General features: G+C 51.2%; 1 protein-coding gene and 1 long non-coding RNA gene across 3 annotated transcripts in view; one reads left to right on the forward strand and one right to left on the reverse strand.

Annotated features, from left to right (window-relative positions):
* Positions 1-26977, reverse strand: part of LOC135292815 (hydrocephalus-inducing protein-like) — a 133831-nt gene extending 106854 nt beyond the window's left edge. For both annotated transcript variants that reach the window (XR_010354985.1, XR_010354983.1), the window contains exon 1: positions 26821-26977. The gene's annotated coding sequence lies outside the window, so the exon portion shown is untranslated. The remainder of the gene's footprint in view (positions 1-26820) is intronic.
* Positions 12664-25062, forward strand: LOC135292827 (uncharacterized). Its single transcript, XR_010354999.1, has 2 exons — positions 12664-12770; positions 24618-25062. It is a non-coding gene; the product is annotated as an uncharacterized LOC135292827 (long non-coding RNA).
* Positions 26978-27224: the final 247 nt, after the last annotated feature.

Below are 27224 nucleotides of genomic sequence, written 5' to 3' on the forward strand. Positions count from 1 at the left end.
GTTCTCCTCTCTCTTCTCCCCTGCTGGTCCTGGCTTCACCCCTTCTCCCCCCCGAATGAAACCCTCAGACCCCAGCCTCATTTTCTCTCTGGCCCTGGACCCTCTTCATGGCAATGCACAGCGTTTGGAGTTCCACACAAAGACCCATCTCTGGCCTCATTCATCAGCACTTGAAGCAAGTGTGCTCCGGCCTCTGGGAGTGCAGCTCGCTCACACGGGCTCACTGTGGACACGCCGCAATCACACAGTCATTGAGTGCACCAGAGAACCTGGCCTCTAATAAAAGGCATGAATGCCACAAATCACCCAACCCAATGCCTTGCATGTCTCTACTTTTTCCTTCTCCTCTCATCTCTCATGTCACTTTCCCCATTTCCTCTCTCTGCCAGCTTGGCTTCTCTCTCTCCTGGCTGCAGCTTCAGCCACATGTGTGACACTGCAGGAACAGCCTGACCCACAGGGAAGTGGGAGAGGACTCTTTGTCAGCAACTGAAGTGACAGAACAAGGGGGAATGGGATGAAACTGCAAGAGCTGGAATCCATTCCATGATGGCAAGAAGTTCTTTCCTGTCAGGGTGCTTGTCTCTGACACAGGGACCAGCGCAGAGAGCCTGTGCATACCCCATGCCAGGGAACATCCAAGGCCAGCTTGGACAGGGGCCGCAGCAACCTGCTGTGCTGGGAGGCTGCTCAGCTTGGAACCAGATGATCCTTAGGGTCCCTTCCAGGCCAAACCATTCAAGGATTTCATCATTCCACCATGCCCATCTCCCAGTGTGGAGCGGCCCTGAAACTTCTGTGACATCACAGCTCCCACAGCGTTCCAGGTGGAACGTCCAGCACCTGGAAACCACCACAGCAGACACTCTGCCTGCTGCCAGCGCTCAGTTGGCGCTCGCTCTGCGCTCTGCCCGTCAGCACTCAGCTGTTGCTGCTGCTGCCTGGGCTTTTCCTGCTGCCTGCTCTGGAGCACCAACCCCAGCAGGATGAGCACTGCTGCGCCAGTGGAGGTACTGTGCCATTCCAGGGAGGAGGCAGCCTGCTTGAGCAGGCTGCAGCCATGTGGGAATGGATGGTGTGGGACAGGAACCCCACTGTGACATTGTGCTGTCTCTTGCAGACTAACAGAGACACTGTGGTGGCGATGGAAGTGGACATGGTGCTGAATGAGGAAGAGATGATGGAGGTGGACGTGGAAGACCAGGTTGAGGAGATGGAAGTTGATGAGGAGGATGACATCGAGGCGATGGAAGTGGATGAGAAGGATGAGGAGGAGCCCATGGTCCTCGGATGAAGATGGAGCCCCACAAGTAAGACAGGCAGATGCTCCCCATGCCCTGCCCACAGACACAGTGGCTGCCCTGGCGCCAGGCTGGGGCTGGGCTGGATGGCCCCGCTCAGGGACACGCTGCCCGCAGGGGGCCTGGATTGTGCTGCCACAAGCACCAGCCCTGGCCTGCCCTGCACTTGCCTGGGGCCACACCAGCCCTGCCAGCCCTGTCCCAGCTCCTGGGGCCCAGCAGGGCCCAGTGCTGGCAGCTGACTCCAGCTTTGCTTCTTTCTTCTTTCCAGGACTGATGCAGATGATGGCTGTAGATATTACGGCGGTGTATATATGTTTGAAAAGTTAGGATATTTTTGTAAATATGTTCTTAGGTTAGTAGTTCTTTGTAAATATGTTTTGAAGATTGTTACTCCATAGGATCCCATGGAAATATGTGCAGTAGATTGTTGTTGTTGTTGTTGTTATGAGGATTGTTGTAATGAAATGTGTTCTGTAAATCCTCGTGTTTGCCGATGTTCAGCAAATAAATAATGATTCTTTATAAAACTTCACTTCTCTTTCTCATTCCTTTGGGCACTGTCAGAACCCCGGACCTCCCCCTGACCATCCTAAATGATTCCAGCCCCAGCCAGGGGGCTTTAAATCCCTGGCAGGGGGTTCAGAGACCCTGGCATGTAGCCAAAGACCCCTGGGCCTTTGAATTTAACCCATAAAGCATGTTACCACCTTTATGTCAAGAATTAAAAGTCACAACAATTTAGATAGTCTAGTAATAGTAATCACAAAGTGAACGGAAAACATTTAGAGCACTGTACACAGAGGTTTTGAACCTTGTACGAAAGAGTTTGGTATTATCTACATAGATAGAAAAATTTGGGTGTACCCAGTCCTTCCTCTTTCTTCTCGCTAGCATCCATATGAAAGACGATATTACCATTCACATATTGGTTTCAAGTAGAAAGTCACTATCTAACTTAAGTAATAGGTATTAAAATATTCTTGTAAACATAGTATAGGCAGGTTTTAATATAAAAGATAACACCAACCCAAGAGGCAAAATAGTACCTTAAGCTGACCTGCTGAACAAACCTCAGCAGGCCAGCAAAAAAATGTTTTAGACAAAATATAAAAATCAACCTTAAGAGAGTGAAGCACATACTTCTCAACTCTTCCTTCGACAGCTAAGTTAGAGAAAAAGAGACTTCTAACGTACCTCGAAATCCCCTCAACCAAAGAAAACCCAAGAGGCACAGGCAGCGTTTGCACAGTTGGGATTTCCACTTGTTCCGGGATCCCGGGGCTGGAGCTCCCTGGGGCTGCTGCCACGGCCACCCCGCGGCTGGGGCTCCCTGTGCACAGGGGGTCCCACTGACACCACTGCTGCCGCTGGCCACTGCTGCTGCTCCTGGGCTGGGGCACAGCCGCGTCCCCAAGAGCTGAGCTCTCACCAGCACAGAGGGGGCTCTCACTGCACTGGCCCCTGCAGCCATGCCACCAAAGCAAGGCAGGAAACTTTCAGCCACCCTTCCTGCTGCAGCCACAGCCACTCCTGGCTCCAGAGCCGCCATCAGCCCACAGGGATGCAAAATCCACCTGCCCGCTCTCAAGGCCTTGACAGCCTTGGCAACTGTGGCACCTGCATCTGGGCTGCTGCAGGGGCTGATGTTTAAGGCTTGCAGCCTCCAAAGGCTCCGGGCTCTGCTTCCCACCCTGCTCTGCACTGCCCTGGCTCCGCATTGCTCAAGAGACAAAAGCCAAGCCAGGGCATCCTCACCCTGCCCAAATTGCTGAATTGACTGCAGTCCTTAGGACCTTCTCCACTTTCAAAGAACCTCTTCATTTGATCACTGATTCGGCAGATGTCTATGGCCTAGTGCAGCGGGCCGAAAATTCCATTTTCAAAGACATTTCTAACCCCTACTAGAGCATTTGCTTTCCCCTTTCATTTCTCTTTTGTCCCACAGACAACACCCACGCTATATCATGCACACAAGGTCTTATACCACCCTTCCTGCATTTATAGTAGGCAATGCTAGAGCAGATGCCTCAGCAATGCTTCTCCAAACCTCCCCACGGAATGTTTCTGACCAGGCTAGGATCCGCCACCACTTCTACCATCAAAACATTCCTGCACCGCTCAGCATCTTTAAAATTACCCAAGATCAGGCAAGATCCATGGCAAACACCTGCCCAAATTGTCAGCAACGTGCCTTTGCTTCTGTCAGAGCTGTACTCAATCCAAGAGGACTAAAGACTCTCCAGATCGGGCAATCACACATCACACACCAAGCCCCTTTTGGGAGACTAAAATACATCCCCGTCTCAATCCACACCGACAACGCTGCGGTTTCTGCCCCTGCCCATGCTGCTGAAAAATCAAAAGATGCTATAAAACGTTCCTTTTTAGCCTTTTCCACCTTCCCTGTTCCACAGGAAATTAAAACTGATCATGGTCCTGCTAATACCTCCCACTGATTCCAACCATTTTCTGACCAGTGGGCTACAAAACATGTCACAGCCATACCACACTCTGCCACAGGACAGTCCATAGTCCAGAGGGCCCACTCTTCCATCCAAAGGATCCTTGATCAACAGAGACAGGGAGTCCACATATTATCTCCCATTGAGAGACTGGCCAAGGCCCTTGATGTGCTCAACTTTTTGAACAACTCCCCCAGTCATCAGGCATTTTATATTTAATTGGCAGCCCAATAAAAAGAAAAGCCACCTGTGCTGATCAAAGACCCTGAATCCAAACAAATTATGGACCCTTCCCCATTCATTACTTGGGAGGGAGGATATGCTTGTGTCTCTACAGCAGCAGGCCCAAGACGGATCCCAGCAAAAAACATAAAACCCTTCTGCCAATGGCCAGGCAAACACCAGAGCCACCATCAGAAAAACAGAACAAAAGAGCCTAAGAGAGACAGCAGCAGCCTGCAAAAGAAGAAGAAGGACAGAAGAAGATCTCCTAAGCAGTGTGGACCACACAGACCAACACCAAGAGAGCTCAGACACCACTAACTGCGATATCCCGCTTAACAATTGGAAAACCTGTATTCTAGCCTTGATATTTGATTCTTCTAATAAGAAGACTTCAAACCCTTGCCTTACAGAAGAGAAAGTTTAGTGGGACCAGAATTTAAGGTTCACATTGCAATCTCCCTATCTCTATACTTTCAGGCCACCCAAGCCTCCTCCCACTGCGAAATTAGCTGAAGTCAAAGGATGCTGTCCTTTCTTGCCACTGCAGCAGGAACCTGGATGCTCCTCACTATGCCGCATGCCTTCGCATGGGTGGTTCCACAGCCAAGCCACAATTTCTTGCCCATGGCCACGCATGTCAACCTCTTCTCACATAGGGACTCAGTATACCAGAGCGGCCAGCTGCTCACAGATCAAATCAATAAGATCCAGACAAAAGGCAACAACGACTGGCTCACTGGACTGTTGAAAGACTGGGGCATGAAAGGCTGGCTTTCATCTTTACGTCCAACAATATGAAGTCTAATAAGTCTAAGTGCCGTGTTCTGCATTTTGGCCACAAAAATCCCCTACAGCATTACAGGCTGGGGACAGTGTGGCTGGATAGTGTTCAGGCAGAAAGGGACCTGGGGGTGCTGGTTGACAGCCGATTGGATATGAGCCAGCAATGTGCCTTGGTGGCCAAGAAGGCCAACGGCATCCTGGCCTGCATTAGGACTTGTGTGAGCAGCAGGAGCAGGGAGGTCATTCTCCCCCTGTACTCGGCACTGGTGAGGCCACATCTTGAGTACTGTGTCCAGTTCTGGGCCCCTCAATTTAGGAAGGATATTGAGATACTTGAGCGTGTCCAGAGGAGAGCAACGAGGCTGGTGAGGGGCTTGGAAAACAAGCCCTACGAGGAACATTTGAGGGAGCTGGGGTTGTTTAGCCTGGAGAAGAGGAGGCTTAGAGGTGACCTTATTGCTCTCTACAACTTCCTGAAGGGAGGTTGTAGACAGGTGGGGGTCGGTCTCTTCCACCGGGCAGCAACTGACAGAACAAGGGGACACAGTCTCAAGCTACGTCAGGGAAGGTATAGGTTAGATATTAGGAAAAAAATTTTCACTGAAAGAATAATAAAGCACTGGAACTGTCTTCCCAGGGAGGTGGTGGAATCACCATCACTGGATGTGTTTAAAAAAAGACTGGACATGCCACTTGGTGCTATAGTCTAGTTGAGATGTTAGGGCATAGGTTGGACTTGATGATCTTAGGGGTCTCTTCCAAACTCATGATTCTGTGATTCTGTGATTTAGTCAAGACTGTTTTGTGGGCTTTGTTTCTTGTATTCATTGTCTTGGTTATTCTATCCAGTTTTGCTCAACGCTTGCAAAAGTCCATGGCAGAAGCCTTCATTCTTGAAAACAAAAAGGGGGCACTTGTGGAGGCCCAGGGGCCTCTCATTGCAACTGTGATACCTTAGGGCAAAGGGGACCAAGGTGAAACAGAGAAACCCCTCTGAATGCAAGGCTCTCACCCATGGCCACTTGCAGCCTCTTGCAATCTGCAGGTTTTGTTGCTATCACCCACTTCAACTGCCATTTTTTCCTTAGATCTACTCTCCAGAGAATGTTCTCCTCTCTCTTCTCCCCTGCTGGTCCTGGCTTCACCCCTTCTCCCCCCCGAATGAAACCCTCAGACCCCAGCCTCATTTTCTCTCTGGCCCTGGACCCTCTTCATGGCAATGCACAGCGTTTGGAGTTCCACACAAAGACCCATCTCTGGCCTCATTCATCAGCACTTGAAGCAAGTGTGCTCCGGCCTCTGGGAGTGCAGCTCGCTCACACGGGCTCACTGTGGACACGCCGCAATCACACAGTCATTGAGTGCACCAGAGAACCTGGCCTCTAATAAAAGGCATGAATGCCACAAATCACCCAACCCAATGCCTTGCATGTCTCTACTTTTTCCTTCTCCTCTCATCTCTCATGTCACTTTCCCCATTTCCTCTCTCTGCCAGCTTGGCTTCTCTCTCTCCTGGCTGCAGCTTCAGCCACATGTGTGACACTGCAGGAACAGCCTGACCCACAGGGAAGTGGGAGAGGACTCTTTGTCAGCAACTGAAGTGACAGAACAAGGGGGAATGGGATGAAACTGCAAGAGCTGGAATCCATTCCATGATGGCAAGAAGTTCTTTCCTGTCAGGGTGCTTGTCCCTGACACAGGGACCAGCGCAGAGAGCCTGTGCATACCCCATGCCAGGGAACATCCAAGGCCAGCTTGGACAGGGGCCGCAGCAACCTGCTGTGCTGGGAGGCTGCTCAGCTTGGAACCAGATGATCCTTAGGGTCCCTTCCAGGCCAAACCATTCAAGGATTTCATCATTCCACCATGCCCATCTCCCAGTGTGGAGCGGCCCTGAAACTTCTGTGACATCACAGCTCCCACAGCGTTCCAGGTGGAACGTCCAGCACCTGGAAACCACCACAGCAGACACTCTGCCTGCTGCCAGCGCTCAGTTGGCGCTCGCTCTGCGCTCTGCCCGTCAGCACTCAGCTGTTGCTGCTGCTGCCTGGGCTTTTCCAGCTGCCTGCTCTGGAGCACCAACCCCAGCAGGATGAGCACTGCTGCGCCAGTGGAGGTACTGTGCCATTCCAGGGAGGAGGCAGCCTGTTTGAGCAGGCTGCAGCCATGTGGGAATGGATGGTGTGGGACAGGAACCCCACTGTGACATTGTGCTGTCTCTTGCAGACTAACAGAGACACTGTGGTGGCGATGGAAGTGGACATGGTGCTGAATGAGGAAGAGATGATGGAGGTGGACGTGGAAGACCAGGTTGAGGAGATGGAAGTTGATGAGGAGGATGACATCGAGGCGATGGAAGTGGATGAGAAGGATGAGGAGGAGCCCATGGTCCTCGGATGAAGATGGAGCCCCACAAGTAAGACAGGCAGATGCTCCCCATGCCCTGCCCACAGACACAGTGGCTGCCCTGGCGCCAGGCTGGGGCTGGGCTGGATGGCCCCGCTCAGGGACACGCTGCCCGCAGGGGGCCTGGATTGTGCTGCCACAAGCACCAGCCCTGGCCTGCCCTGCACTTGCCTGGGGCCACACCAGCCCTGCCAGCCCTGTCCCAGCTCCTGGGGCCCAGCAGGGCCCAGTGCTGGCAGCTGACTCCAGCTTTGCTTCTTTCTTCTTTCCAGGACTGATGCAGATGATGGCTGTAGATATTACGGCGGTGTATATATGTTTGAAAAGTTAGGATATTTTTGTAAATATGTTCTTAGGTTAGTAGTTCTTTGTAAATATGTTTTGAAGATTGTTACTCCATAGGATCCCATGGAAATATGTGCAGTAGATTGTTGTTGTTGTTGTTGTTATGAGGATTGTTGTAATGAAATGTGTTCTGTAAATCCTCGTGTTTGCCGATGTTCAGCAAATAAATAATGATTCTTTATAAAACTTCACTTCTCTTTCTCATTCCTTTGGGCACTGTCAGAACCCCGGACCTCCCCCTGACCATCCTAAATGATTCCAGCCCCAGCCAGGGGGCTTTAAATCCCTGGCAGGGGGTTCAGAGACCCTGGCATGTAGCCAAAGACCCCTGGGCCTTTGAATTTAACCCATAAAGCATGTTACCACCTTTATGTCAAGAATTAAAAGTCACAACAATTTAGATAGTCTAGTAATAGTAATCACAAAGTGAACGGAAAACATTTAGAGCACTGTACACAGAGGTTTTGAACCTTGTACGAAAGAGTTTGGTATTATCTACATAGATAGAAAAATTTGGGTGTACCCAGTCCTTCCTCTTTCTTCTCGCTAGCATCCATATGAAAGACGATATTACCATTCACATATTGGTTTCAAGTAGAAAGTCACTATCTAACTTAAGTAATAGGTATTAAAATATTCTTGTAAACATAGTATAGGCAGGTTTTAATATAAAAGATAACACCAACCCAAGAGGCAAAATAGTACCTTAAGCTGACCTGCTGAACAAACCTCAGCAGGCCAGCAAAAAAATGTTTTAGACAAAATATAAAAATCAACCTTAAGAGAGTGAAGCACATACTTCTCAACTCTTCCTTCGACAGCTAAGTTAGAGAAAAAGAGACTTCTAACGTACCTCGAAATCCCCTCAACCAAAGAAAACCCAAGAGGCACAGGCAGCGTTTGCACAGTTGGGATTTCCACTTGTTCCGGGATCCCGGGGCTGGAGCTCCCTGGGGCTGCTGCCACGGCCACCCCGCGCCTGGGGCTCCCTGTGCACAGGGGGTCCCACTGACACCACTGCTGCCGCTGGCCACTGCTGCTGCTCCTGGGCTGGGGCACAGCCGCGTCCCCAAGAGCTGAGCTCTCACCAGCACAGAGGGGGCTCTCACTGCACTGGCCCCTGCAGCCATGCCACCAAAGCAAGGCAGGAAACTTTCAGCCACCCTTCCTGCTGCAGCCACAGCCACTCCTGGCTCCAGAGCCGCCATCAGCCCACAGGGATGCAAAATCCACCTGCCCGCTCTCAAGGCCTTGACAGCCTTGGCAACTGTGGCACCTGCATCTGGGCTGCTGCAGGGGCTGATGTTTAAGGCTTGCAGCCTCCAAAGGCTCCGGGCTCTGCTTCCCACCCTGCTCTGCACTGCCCTGGCTCCGCATTGCTCAAGAGACAAAAGCCAAGCCAGGGCATCCTCACCCTGCCCAAATTGCTGAATTGACTGCAGTCCTTAGGACCTTCTCCACTTTCAAAGAACCTCTTCATTTGATCACTGATTCGGCAGATGTCTATGGCCTAGTGCAGCGGGCCGAAAATTCCATTTTCAAAGACATTTCTAACCCCTACTAGAGCATTTGCTTTCCCCTTTCATTTCTCTTTTGTCCCACAGACAACACCCACGCTATATCATGCACACAAGGTCTTATACCACCCTTCCTGCATTTATAGTAGGCAATGCTAGAGCAGATGCCTCAGCAATGCTTCTCCAAACCTCCCCACGGAATGTTTCTGACCAGGCTAGGATCCGCCACCACTTCTACCATCAAAACATTCCTGCACCGCTCAGCATCTTTAAAATTACCCAAGATCAGGCAAGATCCATGGCAAACACCTGCCCAAATTGTCAGCAACGTGCCTTTGCTTCTGTCAGAGCTGTACTCAATCCAAGAGGACTAAAGACTCTCCAGATCGGGCAATCACACATCACACACCAAGCCCCTTTTGGGAGACTAAAATACATCCCCGTCTCAATCCACACCGACAACGCTGCGGTTTCTGCCCCTGCCCATGCTGCTGAAAAATCAAAAGATGCTATAAAACGTTCCTTTTTAGCCTTTTCCACCTTCCCTGTTCCACAGGAAATTAAAACTGATCATGGTCCTGCTAATACCTCCCACTGATTCCAACCATTTTCTGACCAGTGGGCTACAAAACATGTCACAGCCATACCACACTCTGCCACAGGACAGTCCATAGTCCAGAGGGCCCACTCTTCCATCCAAAGGATCCTTGATCAACAGAGACAGGGAGTCCACATATTATCTCCCATTGAGAGACTGGCCAAGGCCCTTGATGTGCTCAACTTTTTGAACAACTCCCCCAGTCATCAGGCATTTTATATTTAATTGGCAGCCCAATAAAAAGAAAAGCCACCTGTGCTGATCAAAGACCCTGAATCCAAACAAATTATGGACCCTTCCCCATTCATTACTTGGGAGGGAGGATATGCTTGTGTCTCTACAGCAGCAGGCCCAAGACGGATCCCAGCAAAAAACATAAAACCCTTCTGCCAATGGCCAGGCAAACACCAGAGCCACCATCAGAAAAACAGAACAAAAGAGCCTAAGAGAGACAGCAGCAGCCTGCAAAAGAAGAAGAAGGACAGAAGAAGATCTCCTAAGCAGTGTGGACCACACACACCAACACCAAGAGAGCTCAGACACCACTAACTGCGATATCCCGCTTAACAATTGGAAAACCTGTATTCTAGCCTTGATATTTGATTCTTCTAATAAGCTGACTTCAAACCCTTGCCTTACAGAAGAGAAAGTTTAGTGGGACCAGAATTTAAGGTTCACATTGCAATCTCCCTATCTCTATACTTTCAGGCCACCCAAGCCTCCTCCCACTGCGAAATTAGCTGAAGTCAAAGGATGCTGTCCTTTCTTGCCACTGCAGCAGGAACCTGGATGCTCCTCACTATGCCGCATGCCTTCGCATGGGTGGTTCCACAGCCAAGCCACAATTTCTTGCCCATGGCCACGCATGTCAACCTCTTCTCACATAGGGACTCAGTATACCAGAGCGGCCAGCTGCTCACAGATCAAATCAATAAGATCCAGACAAAAGGCAACAACGACTGGCTCACTGGACTGTTGAAAGACTGGGGCATGAAAGGCTGGCTTTCATCTTTACGTCCAACAATATGAAGTCTAATAAGTCTAAGTGCCGTGTTCTGCATTTTGGCCACAAAAATCCCCTACAGCATTACAGGCTGGGGACAGTGTGGCTGGATAGTGTTCAGGCAGAAAGGGACCTGGGGGTGCTGGTTGACAGCCGATTGGATATGAGCCAGCAATGTGCCTTGGTGGCCAAGAAGGCCAACGGCATCCTGGCCTGCATTAGGACTTGTGTGAGCAGCAGGAGCAGGGAGGTCATTCTCCCCCTGTACTCGGCACTGGTGAGGCCACATCTTGAGTACTGTGTCCAGTTCTGGGCCCCTCAATTTAGGAAGGATATTGAGATACTTGAGCGTGTCCAGAGGAGAGCAACGAGGCTGGTGAGGGGCTTGGAAAACAAGCCCTACGAGGAACATTTGAGGGAGCTGGGGTTGTTTAGCCTGGAGAAGAGGAGGCTTAGAGGTGACCTTATTGCTCTCTACAACTTCCTGAAGGGAGGTTGTAGACAGGTGGGGGTCGGTCTCTTCCACCGGGCAGCAACTGACAGAACAAGGGGACACAGTCTCAAGCTACGTCAGGGAAGGTATAGGTTAGATATTAGGAAAAAAATTTTCACTGAAAGAATAATAAAGCACTGGAACTGTCTTCCCAGGGAGGTGGTGGAATCACCATCACTGGATGTGTTTAAAAAAAGACTGGACATGCCACTTGGTGCTATAGTCTAGTTGAGATGTTAGGGCATAGGTTGGACTTGATGATCTTAGGGGTCTCTTCCAAACTCATGATTCTGTGATTCTGTGATTTAGTCAAGACTGTTTTGTGGGCTTTGTTTCTTGTATTCATTGTCTTGGTTATTCTATCCAGTTTTGCTCAACGCTTGCAAAAGTCCATGGCAGAAGCCTTCATTCTTGAAAACAAAAAGGGGGCACTTGTGGAGGCCCAGGGGCCTCTCATTGCAACTGTGATACCTTAGGGCAAAGGGGACCAAGGTGAAACAGAGAAACCCCTCTGAATGCAAGGCTCTCACCCATGGCCACTTGCAGCCTCTTGCAATCTGCAGGTTTTGTTGCTATCACCCACTTCAACTGCCATTTTTTCCTTAGATCTACTCTCCAGAGAATGTTCTCCTCTCTCTTCTCCCCTGCTGGTCCTGGCTTCACCCCTTCTCCCCCCCGAATGAAACCCTCAGACCCCAGCCTCATTTTCTCTCTGGCCCTGGACCCTCTTCATGGCAATGCACAGCGTTTGGAGTTCCACACAAAGACCCATCTCTGGCCTCATTCATCAGCACTTGAAGCAAGTGTGCTCCGGCCTCTGGGAGTGCAGCTCGCTCACACGGGCTCACTGTGGACACGCCGCAATCACACAGTCATTGAGTGCACCAGAGAACCTGGCCTCTAATAAAAGGCATGAATGCCACAAATCACCCAACCCAATGCCTTGCATGTCTCTACTTTTTCCTTCTCCTCTCATCTCTCATGTCACTTTCCCCATTTCCTCTCTCTGCCAGCTTGGCTTCTCTCTCTCCTGGCTGCAGCTTCAGCCACATGTGTGACACAGCAGGAACAGCCTGACCCACCGGGAAGTGGGAGAGGACTCTTTGTCAGCAACTGAAGTCACAGAACAAGGGGGAATGGGATGAAACTGCAAGAGCTGGAATCCATTCCATGATGGCAAGAAGTTCTTTCCTGTCAGGGTGCTTGTCCCTGACACAGGGACCAGCGCAGAGAGCCTGTGCATACCCCATGCCAGGGAACATCCAAGGCCAGCTTGGACAGGGGCCGCAGCAACCTGCTGTGCTGCGAGGCTGCTCAGCTTGGAACCAGATGATCCTTAGGGTCCCTTCCAGGCCAAACCATTCAAGGATTTCATCATTCCACCATGCCCATCTCCCAGTGTGGAGCGGCCCTGAAACTTCTGTGACATCACAGCTCCCACAGCGTTCCAGGTGGAACGTCCAGCACCTGGAAACCACCACAGCAGACACTCTGCCTGCTGCCAGCGCTCAGTTGGCGCTCGCTCTGCGCTCTGCCCGTCAGCACTCAGCTGTTGCTGCTGCTGCCTGGCCTTTTCCTGCTGCCTGCTCTGGAGCACCAACCCCAGCAGGATGAGCACTGCTGCGCCAGTGGAGGTACTGTGCCATTCCAGGGAGGAGGCAGCCTGTTTGAGCAGGCTGCAGCCATGTGGGAATGGATGGTGTGGGACAGGAACCCCACTGTGACATTGTGCTGTCTCTTGCAGACTAACAGAGACACTGTGGTGGCGATGGAAGTGGACATGGTGCTGAATGAGGAAGAGATGATGGAGGTGGACGTGGAAGACCAGGTTGAGGAGATGGAAGTTGATGAGGAGGATGACATCGAGGCGATGGAAGTGGATGAGAAGGATGAGGAGGAGCCCATGGTCCTCGGATGAAGATGGAGCCCCACAAGTAAGACAGGCAGATGCTCCCCATGCCCTGCCCACAGACACAGTGGCTGCCCTGGCGCCAGGCTGGGGCTGGGCTGGATGGCCCCGCTCAGGGACACGCTGCCCGCAGGGGGCCTGGATTGTGCTGCCACAAGCACCAGCCCTGGCCTGCCCTGCACTTGCCTGGGGCCACACCAGCCCTGCCAGCCCTGTCCCAGCTCCTGGGGCCCAGCAGGGCCCAGTGCTGGCAGCTGACTCCAGCTTTGCTTCTTTCTTCTTTCCAGGACTGATGCAGATGATGGCTGTAGATATTACGGCGGTGTATATATGTTTGAAAAGTTAGGATATTTTTGTAAATATGTTCTTAGGTTAGTAGTTCTTTGTAAATATGTTTTGAAGATTGTTACTCCATAGGATCCCATGGAAATATGTGCAGTAGATTGTTGTTGTTGTTGTTGTTATGAGGATTGTTGTAATGAAATGTGTTCTGTAAATCCTCGTGTTTGCCGATGTTCAGCAAATAAATAATGATTCTTTATAAAACTTCACTTCTCTTTCTCATTCCTTTGGGCACTGTCAGAACCCCGGACCTCCCCCTGACCATCCTAAATGATTCCAGCCCCAGCCAGGGGGCTTTAAATCCCTGGCAGGGGGTTCAGAGACCCTGGCATGTAGCCAAAGACCCCTGGGCCTTTGAATTTAACCCATAAAGCATGTTACCACCTTTATGTCAAGAATTAAAAGTCACAACAATTTAGATAGTCTAGTAATAGTAATCACAAAGTGAACGGAAAACATTTAGAGCACTGTACACAGAGGTTTTGAACCTTGTACGAAAGAGTTTGGTATTATCTACATAGATAGAAAAATTTGGGTGTACCCAGTCCTTCCTCTTTCTTCTCGCTAGCATCCATATGAAAGACGATATTACCATTCACATATTGGTTTCAAGTAGAAAGTCACTATCTAACTTAAGTAATAGCTATTAAAATATTCTTGTAAACATAGTATAGGCAGGTTTTAATATAAAAGATAACACCAACCCAAGAGGCAAAATAGTACCTTAAGCTGACCTGCTGAACAAACCTCAGCAGGCCAGCAAAAAAATGTTTTAGACAAAATATAAAAATCAACCTTAAGAGAGTGAAGCACATACTTCTCAACTCTTCCTTCGACAGCTAAGTTAGAGAAAAAGAGACTTCTAACGTACCTCGAAATCCCCTCAACCAAAGAAAACCCAAGAGGCACAGGCAGCGTTTGCACAGTTGGGATTTCCACTTGTTCCGGGATCCCGGGGCTGGAGCTCCCTGGGGCTGCTGCCACGGCCACCCCGCGCCTGGGGGTCCCTGTGCACAGGGGGTCCCACTGACACCACTGCTGCCGCTGGCCACTGCTGCTGCTCCTGGGCTGGGGCACAGCCGCGTCCCCAAGAGCTGAGCTCTCACCAGCACAGAGGGGGCTCTCACTGCACTGGCCCCTGCAGCCATGCCACCAAAGCAAGGCAGGAAACTTTCAGCCACCCTTCCTGCTGCAGCCACAGCCACTCCTGGCTCCAGAGCCGCCATCAGCCCACAGGGATGCAAAATCCACCTGCCCGCTCTCAAGGCCTTGACAGCCTTGGCAACTGTGGCACCTGCATCTGGGCTGCTGCAGGGGCTGATGTTTAAGGCTTGCAGCCTCCAAAGGCTCCGGGCTCTGCTTCCCACCCTGCTCTGCACTGCCCTGGCTCCGCATTGCTCAAGAGACAAAAGCCAAGCCAGGGCATCCTCACCCTGCCCAAATTGCTGAATTGACTGCAGTCCTTAGGACCTTCTCCACTTTCAAAGAACCTCTTCATTTGATCACTGATTCGGCAGATGTCTATGGCCTAGTGCAGCGGGCCGAAAATTCCATTTTCAAAGACATTTCTAACCCCTACTAGAGCATTTGCTTTCTCCTTTCATTTCTCTTTTGTCCCACAGACAACACCCACGCTATATCATGCACACAAGGTCTTATACCACCCTTCCTGCATTTATAGTAGGCAATGCTAGAGCAGATGCCTCAGCAATGCTTCTCCAAACCTCCCCACGGAATGTTTCTGACCAGGCTAGGATCCGCCACCACTTCTACCATCAAAACATTCCTGCACCGCTCAGCATCTTTAAAATTACCCAAGATCAGGCAAGATCCATGGCAAACACCTGCCCAAATTGTCAGCAACGTGCCTTTGCTTCTGTCAGAGCTGTACTCAATCCAAGAGGACTAAAGACTCTCCAGATCGGGCAATCACACATCACACACCAAGCCCCTTTTGGGAGACTAAAATACATCCCCGTCTCAATCCACACCGACAACGCTGCGCTTTCTGCCCCTGCCCATGCTGCTGAAAAATCAAAAGATGCTATAAAACGTTCCTTTTTAGCCTTTTCCACCTTCCCTGTTCCACAGGAAATTAAAACTGATCATGGTCCTGCTTATACCTCCCACTGATTCCAACCATTTTCTGACCAGTGGGCTACAAAACATGTCACAGCCATACCACACTCTGCCACAGGACAGTCCATAGTCCAGAGGATCCTTGATCAACAGAGACAGGGAGTCCACATATTATCTCCCATTGAGAGACTGGCCAAGGCCCTTGATGTGCTCAACTTTTTGAACAACTCCCCCAGTCATCAGGCATTTTATATTTAATTGGCAGCCCAATAAAAAGAAAAGCCACCTGTGTTGATCAAAGACCCTGAATCCAAAGAAATTATGGACCCTTTCCCATTCATTACTTGGGAGGGAGGATATGCTTGTGTCTCTACAGCAGCAGGCCCAAGACGGATCCCAGCAAAAAACATAAAACTCTTCTGCCAATGGCCAGGCAAACACCACAGCCACCATCAGAAAAACAGAACAAAAGCCTAAGAGAGACAGCAGCAGCCTGCAAAAGAAGAAGAAGGACAGAAGAAGATCTCCTAAGCAGTGTGGACCACACACACCAACACCAAGAGAGCTCAGACACCACTAACTGCGATATCCCGCTTAACAATTGGAAAAACTGTATTCTAGCCTTGATATTTGATTCTTCTAATAAGCTGACTTCAAACCCTTGCCTTACAGAAGAGAAAGTTTAGTGGGACCAGAATTTAAGGTTCACATTGCAATCTCCCTATCTCTATACTTTCAGGCCACCCAAGCCTCCTCCCACTACGAAATTAGCTGAAGTCAAAGGATGCTGTCCTTTCTTGCCACTGCAGCAGGAACCTGGATGCTCCTCACTATGCCGCATGCCTTCGCATGGGTGGTTCCACAGCCAAGCCACAATTTCTTGCCCATGGCCACGCATGTCAACCTCTTCTCACATAGGGACTCAGTATACCAGAGCGGCCAGCTGCTCACAGATCAAATCAATAAGATCCAGACAAAAGGCAACAACGACTGGCTCACTGGACTGTTGAAAGACTGGGGCATGAAAGGCTGGCTTTCATCTTTACGTCCAACAATATGAAGTCTAATAAGTCTAAGTGCCGTGTTCTGCATTTTGGCCACAAAAATCCCCTACAGCGTTACAGGCTGGGGACAGTGTGGCTGGATAGTGTTCAGGCAGAAAGGGACCTGGGGGTGCTGGTTGACAGCCGATTGGATATGAGCCAGCAATGTGCCTTGGTGGCCAAGAAGGCCAACGGCATCCTGGCCTGCATTAGGACTTGTGTGAGCAGCAGGAGCAGGGAGGTCATTCTCCCCCTGTACTCGGCACTGGTGAGGCCACATCTTGAGTACTGTGTCCAGTTCTGGGCCCCTCAATTTAGGAAGGATATTGAGATACTTGAGCGTGTCCAGAGGAGAGCAACGAGGCTGGTGAGGGGCTTGGAAAACAAGCCCTACGAGGAACATTTGAGGGAGCTGGGGTTGTTTAGCCTGGAGAAGAGGAGGCTTAGAGGTGACCTTATTGCTCTCTACAACTTCCTGAAGGGAGGTTGTAGACAGGTGGGGGTCGGTCTCTTCCACCGGGCAGCAACTGACAGAACAAGGGGACACAGTCTCAAGCTACGTCAGGGAAGGTATAGGTTAGATATTAGGAAAAAAATTTTCACTGAAAGAATAATAAAGCACTGGAACTGTCTTCCCAGGGAGGTGGTGGAATCACCATCACTGGATGTGTTTAAAAAAAGACTGGACATGCCACTTGGTGCTATAGTCTAGTTGAGATGTTAGGGCATAGGTTGGACTTGATGATCTTAGGGGTCTCTTCCAAACTCATGATTCTGTGATTCTGTGATTTAGTCAAGACTGTTTTGTGGGCTTTGTTTCTTGTATTCATTGTCTTGGTTATTCTATCCAGTTTTGCTCAACGCTTGCAAAAGTCCATGGCAGAAGCCTTCATTCTTGAAAACAAAAAGGGGGCACTTGTGGAGGCCCAGGGGCCTCTCATTGCAACTGTAATACCTTAGGGCAAAGGGGACCAAGGTGAAACAGAGAAACCCCTCTGAATGCAAGGCTCTCACCCATGGCCACTTGCAGCCTCTTGCAATCCGCAGGTTTTGTTGCTATCACCCACTTCAACTGCCATTTTTTCCTTATATCTACTCTCCAGAGAATGTTCTCCTCTCTCTTCTCCCCTGCTGGTCCTGGCTTCACCCCTTCTCCCCCCCGAATGAAACCCTCAGACCCCAGCCTCATTTTCTCTCTGGCCCTGGACCCTCTTCATGGCAATGCACAGCGTTTGGAGTTCCACACAAAGACCCATCTCTGGCCTCATTCATCAGCACTTGAAGCAAGTGTGCTCCGGCCTCTGGGAGTGCAGCTCGCTCACACGGGCTCACTGTGGACACGCCGCAATCACACAGTCATTGAGTGCACCAGAGAACCTGGCCTCTAATAAAAGGCATGAATGCCACAAATCACCCAACCCAATGCCTTGCATGTCTCTACTTTTTCCTTCTCCTCTCATCTCTCATGTCACTTTCCCCATTTCCTCTCTCTGCCAGCTTGGCTTCTCTCTCTCCTGGCTGCAGCTTCAGCCACATGTGTGACACTGCAGGAACAGCCTGACCCACAGGGAAGTGGGAGAGGACTCTTTGTCAGCAACTGAAGTGACAGAACAAGGGGGAATGGGATGAAACTGCAAGAGCTGGAATCCATTCCATGATGGCAAGAAGTTCTTTCCTGTCAGGGTGCTTGTCCCTGACACAGGGACCAGCGCAGAGAGCCTGTGCATACCCCATGCCAGGGAACATCCAAGGCCAGCTTGGACAGGGGCCGCAGCAACCTGCTGTGCTGGGAGGCTGCTCAGCTTGGAACCAGATGATCCTTAGGGTCCCTTCCAGGCCAAACCATTCAAGGATTTCATCATTCCACCATGCCCATCTCCCAGTGTGGAGCGGCCCTGAAACTTCTGTGACATCACAGCTCCCACAGCGTTCCAGGTGGAACGTCCAGCACCTGGAAACCACCACAGCAGACACTCTGCCTGCTGCCAGTGCTCAGTTGGCGCTCGCTCTGCGCTCTGCCCGTCAGCACTCAGCTGTTGCTGCTGCTGCCTGGGCTTTTCCAGCTGCCTGCTCTGGAGCACCAACCCCAGCAGGATGAGCACTGCTGTGCCAGTGGAGGTACTGTGCCATTCCAGGGAGGAGGCAGCCTGTTTGAGCAGGCTGCAGCCATGTGGGAATGGATGGTGTGGGACAGGAACCCCACTGTGACATTGTGCTGTCTCTTGCAGACTAACAGAGACACTGTGGTGGCGATGGAAGTGGACATGGTGCTGAATGAGGAAGAGATGATGGAGGTGGACGTGGAAGACCAGGTTGAGGAGATGGAAGTTGATGAGGAGGATGACATCGAGGCGATGGAAGTGGATGAGAAGGATGAGGAGGAGCCCATGGTCCTCGGATGAAGATGGAGCCCCACAAGTAAGACAGGCAGATGCTCCCCATGCCCTGCCCACAGACACAGTGGCTGCCCTGGCGCCAGGCTGGGGCTGGGCTGGATGGCCCCGCTCAGGGACACGCTGCCCGCAGGGGGCCTGGATTGTGCTGCCACAAGCACCAGCCCTGGCCTGCCCTGCACTTGCCTGGGGCCACACCAGCCCTGCCAGCCCTGTCCCAGCTCCTGGGGCCCAGCAGGGCCCAGTGCTGGCAGCTGACTCCAGCTTTGCTTCTTTCTTCTTTCCAGGACTGATGCAGATGATGGCTGTAGATATTACGGCGGTGTATATATGTTTGAAAAGTTAGGATATTTTTGTAAATATGTTCTTAGGTTAGTAGTTCTTTGTAAATATGTTTTGAAGATTGTTACTCCATAGGATCCCATGGAAATATGTGCAGTAGATTGTTGTTGTTGTTGTTGTTATGAGGATTGTTGTAATGAAATGTGTTCTGTAAATCCTCGTGTTTGCCGATGTTCAGCAAATAAATAATGATTCTTTATAAAACTTCACTTCTCTTTCTCATTCCTTTGGGCACTGTCAGAACCCCGGACCTCCCCCTGACCATCCTAAATGATTCCAGCCCCAGCCAGGGGGCTTTAAATCCCTGGCAGGGGGTTCAGAGACCCTGGCATGTAGCCAAAGACCCCTGGGCCTTTGAATTTAACCCATAAAGCATGTTACCACCTTTATGTCAAGAATTAAAAGTCACAACAATTTAGATAGTCTAGTAATAGTAATCACAAAGTGAACGGAAAACATTTAGAGCACTGTACACAGAGGTTTTGAACCTTGTACGAAAGAGTTTGGTATTATCTACATAGATAGAAAAATTTGGGTGTACCCAGTCCTTCCTCTTTCTTCTCGCTAGCATCCATATGAAAGACGATATTACCATTCACATATTGGTTTCAAGTAGAAAGTCACTATCTAACTTAAGTAATAGGTATTAAAATATTCTTGTAAACATAGTATAGGCAGGTTTTAATATAAAAGATAACACCAACCCAAGAGGCAAAATAGTACCTTAAGCTGACCTGCTGAACAAACCTCAGCAGGCCAGCAAAAAAATGTTTTAGACAAAATATAAAAATCAACCTTAAGAGAGTGAAGCACATACTTCTCAACTCTTCCTTCGACAGCTAAGTTAGAGAAAAAGAGACTTCTAACGTACCTCGAAATCCCCTCAACCAAAGAAAACCCAAGAGGCACAGGCAGCGTTTGCACAGTTGGGATTTCCACTTGTTCCGGGATCCCGGGGCTGGAGCTCCCTGGGGCTGCTGCCACGGCCACCCCGCGCCTGGGGGTCCCTGTGCACAGGGGGTCCCACTGACACCACTGCTGCCGCTGGCCACTGCTGCTGCTCCTGGGCTGGGGCACAGCCGCGTCCCCAAGAGCTGAGCTCTCACCAGCACAGAGGGGGCTCTCACTGCACTGGCCCCTGCAGCCATGCCACCAAAGCAAGGCAGGAAACTTTCAGCCACCCTTCCTGCTGCAGCCACAGCCACTCCTGGCTCCAGAGCCGCCATCAGCCCACAGGGATGCAAAATCCACCTGCCCGCTCTCAAGGCCTTGACAGCCTTGGCAACTGTGGCACCTGCATCTGGGCTGCTGCAGGGGCTGATGTTTAAGGCTTGCAGCCTCCAAAGGCTCCGGGCTCTGCTTCCCACCCTGCTCTGCACTGCCCTGGCTCCGCATTGCTCAAGAGACAAAAGCCAAGCCAGGGCATCCTCACCCTGCCCAAATTGCTGAATTGACTGCAGTCCTTAGGACCTTCTCCACTTTCAAAGAACCTCTTCATTTGATCACTGATTCGGCAGATGTCTATGGCCTAGTGCAGCGGGCCGAAAATTCCATTTTCAAAGACATTTCTAACCCCTACTAGAGCATTTGCTTTCCCCTTTCATTTCTCTTTTGTCCCACAGACAACACCCACGCTATATCATGCACACAAGGTCTTATACCACCCTTCCTGCATTTATAGTAGGCAATGCTAGAGCAGATGCCTCAGCAATGCTTCTCCAAACCTCCCCACGGAATGTTTCTGACCAGGCTAGGATCCGCCACCACTTCTACCATCAAAACATTCCTGCACCGCTCAGCATCTTTAAAATTACCCAAGATCAGGCAAGATCCATGGCAAACACCTGCCCAAATTGTCAGCAACGTGCCTTTGCTTCTGTCAGAGCTGTACTCAATCCAAGAGGACTAAAGACTCTCCAGATCGGGCAATCACACATCACACACCAAGCCCCTTTTGGGAGACTAAAATACATCCCCGTCTCAATCCACACCGACAACGCTGCGCTTTCTGCCCCTGCCCATGCTGCTGAAAAATCAAAAGATGCTATAAAACGTTCCTTTTTAGCCTTTTCCACCTTCCCTGTTCCACAGGAAATTAAAACTGATCATGGTCCTGCTAATACCTCCCACTGATTCCAACCATTTTCTGACCAGTGGGCTACAAAACATGTCACAGCCATACCACACTCTGCCACAGGACAGTCCATAGTCCAGAGGGCCCACTCTTCCATCCAAAGGATCCTTGATCAACAGAGACAGGGAGTCCACATATTATCTCCCATTGAGAGACTGGCCAAGGCCCTTGATGTGCTCAACTTTTTGAACAACTCCCCCAGTCATCAGGCATTTTATATTTAATTGGCAGCCCAATAAAAAGAAAAGCCACCTGTGCTGATCAAAGACCCTGAATCCAAACAAATTATGGACCCTTCCCCATTCATTACTTGGGAGGGAGGATATGCTTGTGTCTCTACAGCAGCAGGCCCAAGACGGATCCCAGCAAAAAACATAAAACCCTTCTGCCAATGGCCAGGCAAACACCAGAGCCACCATCAGAAAAACAGAACAAAAGAGCCTAAGAGAGACAGCAGCAGCCTGGAAAAGAAGAAGAAGGACAGAAGAAGATCTCCTAAGCAGTGTGGACCACACAGACCAACACCAAGAGAGCTCAGACACCACTAACTGCGATATACCGCTTAACAATTGGAAAACCTGTATTCTAGCCTTGATATTTGATTCTTCTAATAAGAAGACTTCAAACCCTTGCCTTACAGAAGAGAAAGTTTAGTGGGACCAGAATTTAAGGTTCACATTGCAATCTCCCTATCTCTATACTTTCAGGCCACCCAAGCCTCCTCCCACTACGAAATTAGCTGAAGTCAAAGGATGCTGTCCTTTCTTGCCACTGCAGCAGGAACCTGGATGCTCCTCACTATGCCGCATGCCTTCGCATGGGTGGTTCCACAGCCAAGCCACAATTTCTTGCCCATGGCCACGCATGTCAACCTCTTCTCACATAGGGACTCAGTATACCAGAGCGGCCAGCTGCTCACAGATCAAATCAATAAGATCCAGACAAAAGGCAACAACGACTGGCTCACTGGACTGTTGAAAGACTGGGGCATGAAAGGCTGGCTTTCATCTTTACGTCCAACAATATGAAGTCTAATAAGTCTAAGTGCCGTGTTCTGCATTTTGGCCACAAAAATCCCCTACAGCGTTACAGGCTGGGGACAGTGTGGCTGGATAGTGTTCAGGCAGAAAGGGACCTGGGGGTGCTGGTTGACAGCCGATTGGATATGAGCCAGCAATGTGCCTTGGTGGCCAAGAAGGCCAACGGCATCCTGGCCTGCATTAGGACTTGTGTGAGCAGCAGGAGCAGGGAGGTCATTCTCCCCCTGTACTCGGCACTGGTGAGGCCACATCTTGAGTACTGTGTCCAGTTCTGGGCCCCTCAATTTAGGAAGGATATTGAGATACTTGAGCGTGTCCAGAGGAGAGCAACGAGGCTGGTGAGGGGCTTGGAAAACAAGCCCTACGAGGAACATTTGAGGGAGCTGGGGTTGTTTAGCCTGGAGAAGAGGAGGCTTAGAGGTGACCTTATTGCTCTCTACAACTTCCTGAAGGGAGGTTGTAGACAGGTGGGGGTCGGTCTCTTCCACCGGGCAGCAACTGACAGAACAAGGGGACACAGTCTCAAGCTACGTCAGGGAAGGTATAGGTTAGATATTAGGAAAAAAATTTTCACTGAAAGAATAATAAAGCACTGGAACTGTCTTCCCAGGGAGGTGGTGGAATCACCATCACTGGATGTGTTTAAAAAAAGACTGGACATGCCACTTGGTGCTATAGTCTAGTTGAGATGTTAGGGCATAGGTTGGACTTGATGATCTTAGGGGTCTCTTCCAAACTCATGATTCTGTGATTCTGTGATTTAGTCAAGACTGTTTTGTGGGCTTTGTTTCTTGTATTCATTGTCTTGGTTATTCTATCCAGTTTTGCTCAACGCTTGCAAAAGTCCATGGCAGAAGCCTTCATTCTTGAAAACAAAAAGGGGGCACTTGTGGAGGCCCAGGGGCCTCTCATTGCAACTGTGATACCTTAGGGCAAAGGGGACCAAGGTGAAACAGAGAAACCCCTCTGAATGCAAGGCTCTCACCCATGGCCACTTGCAGCCTCTTGCAATCTGCAGGTTTTGTTGCTATCACCCACTTCAACTGCCATTTTTTCCTTATATCTACTCTCCAGAGAATGTTCTCCTCTCTCTTCTCCCCTGCTGGTCCTGGCTTCACCCCTTCTCCCCCCCGAATGAAACCCTCAGACCCCAGCCTCATTTTCTCTCTGGCCCTGGACCCTCTTCATGGCAATGCACAGCGTTTGGAGTTCCACACAAAGACCCATCTCTGGCCTCATTCATCAGCACTTGAAGCAAGTGTGCTCCGGCCTCTGGGAGTGCAGCTCGCTCACACGGGCTCACTGTGGACACGCCGCAATCACACAGTCATTGAGTGCACCAGAGAACCTGGCCTCTAATAAAAGGCATGAATGCCACAAATCACCCAACCCAATGCCTTGCATGTCTCTACTTTTTCCTTCTCCTCTCATCTCTCATGTCACTTTCCCCATTTCCTCTCTCTGCCAGCTTGGCTTCTCTCTCTCCTGGCTGCAGCTTCAGCCACATGTGTGACACTGCAGGAACAGCCTGACCCACAGGGAAGTGGGAGAGGACTCTTTGTCAGCAACTGAAGTGACAGAACAAGGGGGAATGGGATGAAACTGCAAGAGCTGGAATCCATTCCATGATGGCAAGAAGTTCTTTCCTGTCAGGGTGCTTGTCCCTGACACAGGGACCAGCGCAGAGAGCCTGTGCATACCCCATGCCAGGGAACATCCAAGGCCAGCTTGGACAGGGGCCGCAGCAACCTGCTGTGCTGGGAGGCTGCTCAGCTTGGAACCAGATGATCCTTAGGGTCCCTTCCAGGCCAAACCATTCAAGGATTTCATCATTCCACCATGCCCATCTCCCAGTGTGGAGCGGCCCTGAAACTTCTGTGACATCACAGCTCCCACAGCGTTCCAGGTGGAACGTCCAGCACCTGGAAACCACCACAGCAGACACTCTGCCTGCTGCCAGCGCTCAGTTGGCGCTCGCTCTGCGCTCTGCCCGTCAGCACTCAGCTGTTGCTGCTGCTGCCTGGGCTTTTCCAGCTGCCTGCTCTGGAGCACCAACCCCAGCAGGATGAGCACTGCTGCGCCAGTGGAGGTACTGTGCCATTCCAGGGAGGAGGCAGCCTGTTTGAGCAGGCTGCAGCCATGTGGGAATGGATGGTGTGGGACAGGAACCCCACTGTGACATTGTGCTGTCTCTTGCAGACTAACAGAGACACTGTGGAGGAGATGGAAGTGGACATGGTGCTGAATGAGGAAGAAATGATGGAGGTGGACGTGGAAGAGCAGGTTGAGGACATGGAAGTAGATGTGGAGGATGACATCAAGGAGATGGAAGTGACACCAGGAGGAATTTCCCCAGGGAAATGCTGCTCTGGCCTTGGCAGGGGCTGCCCAGGGAGCTTTGCAGTGCCCATCCCTGCAGCTGTCCCAGGAAGGCCTGCAGGTGGCACTCAGGGCTCTGGGCTGGGGACAAGCTGGGCATAGAGCACTGCTGGGACTCCATGGTCTCACAGACCTTTCCCAACCTTAGTGATTCCATGAGTCTATGATTCTATGAAGACATGATTCAGAACAGAGTTAACTCAAATCTATCATACACAAATATTACAGAGGTCAAAATTCACGTGAATGAAATTTAAGATTATTCTTTAAGACTGAAAGAATCGTATGTCAATGTTGCATATAGGTAAAGCCCTATAAAAGAAGAGCCTTGTTACCCTTGTAAGATGATGCCTCGGGCCTCCTGCTTCGGCTAAGTACAGCTAACAGGCAGGGGTGAGGGGCTCCCAGCAGGGCAGGGAGAGCCGAGCTCAGGATCCCAGGCACCCGAGCAGACGGGGATAGGTGTCTCCTTTATTGAGGTGGGTGTTAATAAGATCCCAGTTCAGTGGCTGTTGTCACCAGCAGAGGCTCACCCCACGGCAGAGGAAGCAGCTCTGGGCTGGGCTCCTGCAGCAGCAGTGGAATTCCTTTCCCCAAGAGCAGTGGCTCCCACAGTGCTCCTCCAAAGCCAAGACAGGGCTAGGAGCTGCACCCAGCCCCTTCCCCCAGCCCAAATCCCACAGTAGCTCTGGCCCTCCTCCTGCTTCCCCAGGGAAAACTCCCAAAGAAACAGAGCTCTCCCTTTGTCTGAAGCACCCAGCAATTACCTGCCATTAGCAACTCACTGGCAAGAAATTCTACAGGTGAAAAGGAAGAACAGAAAAGAAAACCCTTCCCCAAACAAGGAGGTGGCCAGATGCTGAAGGAGCACACACACATCCCCAGCTGGTGAGAAACCCTCCCCCTGCCTCAAAGAGGAAGAGTCTGACCGTGCAGGAGTGAAACCCACAGACATTACAACCAGCCAGGTTCCAGCTGAACTGCAAGGCAGCCACAGCCAGCAGCAGTCGCCCCTGTAGAACCAAGGAGATCGAAGATGAAATCAGAGCACCCAAATGCTGTGGAGTCTGGCAAATCTGGGGCCATCTCAATACACCACCTTCACTGCAACCATTAATGCCCATACCAACCGAGACACAGTGGGCTCTGCCACCAACAAGCTTAGAAATAATGAGAGTGTGATCAATGGCCCCATGCAGGCCTGATGCAGTCTGTGCTGTGGTTAAGGACCTCAGAAAAGAATTTAAAGAGGAAATGAGGGAGATGAGGCAGGAGGTAAGATAAATGCAGCACTAGTGCAAGTCACAGGCCCCAAAGTCAGAGCCCAACGTCCCCCAGCTACTGTGAGAGTACATCCCACGAGCTGACCTGTGCTTCTTCCTGAGTGACCATGGGGAAGGCATGGGAACGTGGGATGGGAAACCCACTTCTGTCTTAGCAGCACAAGGAGGGAAAACTCAAGGAAGGAAACACTAATCGAGGGAGTTCCAGTAAGGTGAAGGTAGCCTCCTGCCATGACCAAGCTGCTGGGTATGATCTGTCAGATCCCCTTGAAGGTACCTCTAGTATGAATGCCCAGGAAAGAAAGAATAACCACGGCTAAAGGGGCCCTGCCTCTAGCCAGGGAGAGGCACGGGAAAAACAGGTCTTTTGGATGGTGTGGCTCCAATGGCCTTTCCACATCTTCTGTGGAAAGGAAGGTGCCCACAGCACAGCTCGTACAGCAGGATGCCCAGGGACCAGATGGTGGCTGGCTGGCCATGGGAGCAGCCAAAGAGGATCCACTCCGCTGGGCTGTACTCCGGCATTCCTATGGGACACGGGCGCAGCTCATCAGGCCCATGCTGCTCCCTCCCTCCCTCCCAGCCAGCTCCCGTTCCACAACAGCCAGCCCCTGCCCTGCCAAAAAGCAACTGGGCTGCAGCTGGCTGAAGAAGGATTCTCCCTCCCTCCCTCCCTGTTTCCCCTCTGCCAGCAAAGGGGGGAACCTCCGCTGCCCGGCTGGGCCCAGCTTTGGGCTCACCTGACATCCGGGTGTAGAACATGTCCTGGAGGATCGTGCCGCACCCGAAGTCGATGAGCTTCACCTCGCCCGTGCCCAGGTCCACGAGGATGTTCTCGGCCTTGATGTCGCGGTGCAGACGCCGCGGCTGCTGCAGGGCCGCACGGCCTCCAGCACCGGGCGGAGCGGCCCCCGCGCCACGGGCTCCGTCAGGAAGCCCCGCTCCTCCAGCAAGTGCCAGAGCTCCTGACTGCGCTGCGCACGCTCCATGACCAGCGCCAAGCCGTCGGGCACCTCGAACCAGCCCAGGAGCCGCACCACGCCGCGGAAGCCGGGCCGCCACACCTTCCACAGCAGCGCCAGCTCCAGGGCCACAAGGGCGCCCTTGTGCTGCGGGGGGACCGCGATGCCGACAGCGGGGCCGA

Source organism: Passer domesticus, unplaced genomic scaffold (assembly GCF_036417665.1).
Source record: "Passer domesticus isolate bPasDom1 unplaced genomic scaffold, bPasDom1.hap1 HAP1_SCAFFOLD_51, whole genome shotgun sequence".
Classification (NCBI taxonomy): Eukaryota; Metazoa; Chordata; class Aves; order Passeriformes; family Passeridae; genus Passer; species Passer domesticus.